The sequence below is a fragment of the Pistacia vera genome, unplaced genomic scaffold (genome assembly GCF_008641045.1).
Source record: "Pistacia vera cultivar Batoury unplaced genomic scaffold, PisVer_v2 Contig103, whole genome shotgun sequence".
NCBI lineage: Eukaryota > Viridiplantae > Streptophyta > Magnoliopsida > Sapindales > Anacardiaceae > Pistacia > Pistacia vera.
The window spans coordinates 348,815-351,391 of record NW_022195061.1 but is presented as its reverse complement, the minus strand read 5'-3'; positions in this window follow the sequence as shown (position 1 = coordinate 351,391).

The window sequence follows — 2,577 nt, the reverse complement described above, 5'->3', positions numbered from 1 at the left end:
ACATGTATATTTTCTTATATATATTTAGTCAGTTTTACTGTATATTTCACAAATATACTAGCTAGAAAAGAGAAGCATTACATTTTTGGTATCAGAGCAAAAGTTTTGGGATTTGACAGTGTGCCTCTCCCGTCGCATTAACGTTCCGTAGCCGACTGTTGTAAGTTATTTCTTTCCTTACTTGTAATAGATGCGTTTATTGAGTTGATTCAACGTGTTGGTGTTATGTAGATAAGATGTAGAACTCGAGTAGGTAGTAAGAAGGCTATGAGTACGGGTGAACCTTCCAACCCATTAGAATCTACTCCCCCCATCCTTGATGAAGCGAGGATACGTAATATTATACAGCAAGTATTGGGAGAGAATCAGGGGAGAGTGATACCGAAGAGAGTTGAAACTCTAGCTATTGTACCAACCCCTAGAGAGGAGAGAGAGAGGCCGGTACCCCCGATAGTGCAGAATCATATTGAGTCGATATATGGGTTGCCTAGTCAAGATCAACCATTAGAATTCAGGGGTACGATGGACCCAATAGTGGCAAAAGAATGGTTTAGGTCCGTGGAGAGTACGACGACACTTTTCCCTATGACAGATCGGGAGAAGATTCAATATGCAAGCTTTCTGTTTCGAGGTGATGCCCGTATATGGTGGGAATTGATGGAGGATACTCGCGATATAGCCTCGATGACTTGGGGGGATTTTAGAAGATTGTTTGAGGCAGAATATAGTGAGTCAGCCCGTTAAAATAGAGTTACCAGCTGGTGTTATTGTGGTAACTCAAGAGATGCTTCCAAGGAAGTTCGTAGTGATCCATGGAAGGGAGTTGTCAGTGGATTTGATAGTGTTAGGTATGCCCGATTTTGATGTTGTTTTGGGCATGAATTTCTTGGAAAGATTTGGAGTAGAGATTGATTGTCGAAAGAAGAAAGCAAGATTTAATCTAGATGATGGTCATAAGTTTAATTTTGGCAAGGGCCACCAGCTTAGTATGTTAATTAGCAGTGTAAAGGCTAGAAAGATGTTAAGGAAAGGGTTCTCTAGGTACATTGCCCATGTAGTGCATAGTAATGATGTCCCACGACTGGAGATCCAGAATGTGCTAGTAGTTCAGGAGTTTTGAGATGTATTCCCAAAAGATTTGCCGAGTTTACCTCCCGAAAGAGAAGTGGAATTTAGCATAGAATTGGCACCAGGGACAGCACCCATTTCTAAAGCCCCTTATCGGATGGCCCCAGTTGAGCTTTAGGAATTGAAGAAGCAGTTTCAGGAACTCTTAGACAAGGGTTTTATTCGACCTAGCCATTCTCCTTAGGGTGCTCCCATTTTATTTGTATAGAAGAAATATGGATCCCTACGGATGTGTATAGATTATAGAGAGTTGAATAAAGTGACAGTGAAGAATAAGTACTTGCTACCTCGCATAGATGATTTGTATGATCAGCTGAAAGGAGCAGTAGTGTTTTCAAAGATTAATTTGAGGTCGGGTTATCATTAAGTAAAAGTTGCAGAGCAAGATATTGCCAAGACTGCTTTCCGAACTACATATGGGCCTCATGAGTTTGTTGTGATGTCTTTTGGGTTAACCAATGCCCCAATAGTCTTTATGAACTTAATGAACCGCGTGTTCCATGATTGTCTTAATCGATTTATAGTGGTGTTTATTGATGACATCCTTGTTTATTTTACGATAAAATAAGAGCATGAAGAACACTTAAGATTTGTGCCACAGCGATTGAGAGATAAAAAGTGGTTTGCCAAATTTGCTAAGTGTGAGTTTTGGCTAGATCAAGTCATTTTCCTAGGTCATACCGTCTCAAAGGAGGGTATATAAGTAGATCTTAGTAAATGTGAAGGCAATTCTAGAATGGAAAAAGTCGAAGACAGTAAAAGAGATTAGAAGTTTCTTGGAGTTAGCAGGCCATTATAGGCGGTTTGTCTCAGGATTTGCTCAGTTAGCTAAGCCACTTACAGCTCTTACCAAACAGAGAACTCCTTTCATATGGTCAGATGCCCGTGAAGAAAGTTTTCAAGAGTTAAAGAGAAGATTGACCACAACTCCTATTCTTGTGTTACCACAGGAGGGTGTAGATTATGATATTTATACAGATGCCTCATTCAGGGACTTAGTGCAGTATTGATGTAGTTGGGTAGAGTAATAGCCTATGCTTCTCGACAGTTGAAAGAGTATGAGACAAGATACCCTACACATGATTTAGAGTTAGCTGTTGTAGTTTTTGCACTAAAAATATGGAGGCATTACTTGTATGGAGCAAAAAGTAACATTTATACGGATCATAAGAGCTTGAAGTACTTCTTCACCCAAAGAGAGCTGAATATGAGGCAAAGGAGATGGTTAGAGCTGGTAAAGGATTATGATTGTGAAATTAAGTATCAACCTGGAAAGGCCAATGTAGTAGTTGATGCCTTGAGTAGAAAGGCCTACTTGTCCCAACTCACAAGACAGAAAGAGTTATTGGGAGAGTTGATTAAGGACCAAATAGAGGTGATATTGGGAAGGCTTGCTAGGTTAGAAATTCAGCCTACTTTGTTGGAAGAGATTAACGAAAAACAAGTTGT